This window comes from Echinops telfairi, unplaced genomic scaffold (genome assembly GCF_000313985.2).
Source record: "Echinops telfairi isolate 266 unplaced genomic scaffold, ASM31398v2 ScPeMD7_23;HRSCAF=83, whole genome shotgun sequence".
NCBI lineage: Eukaryota > Metazoa > Chordata > Mammalia > Afrosoricida > Tenrecidae > Echinops > Echinops telfairi.
In genome coordinates, this window is record NW_022103920.1 from 26797397 (window position 1) to 26797648 (window position 252).

Sequence of the window (252 nt, forward strand, 5' to 3'; positions counted from 1 at the left end):
CCTTCTGTGAGTATGTTTTATTATATAAAATTATACTTTTATAATGTAATAATACTGTGTATAATATATTCAGCAGCATAACTTTTGGTAGAAAAGTTTACTAAACCACCAACCCATGTTTATACTGATGGAAAATAATTCCTGTTCTTATTATAATATCAAGTTCACCAAAATATCAGAAAAGTTACAAATTTCCCATGAAGTTTAAACTTCTTTTTAAAAAGATTTATGTACTATTGGGCTTCTTGAATG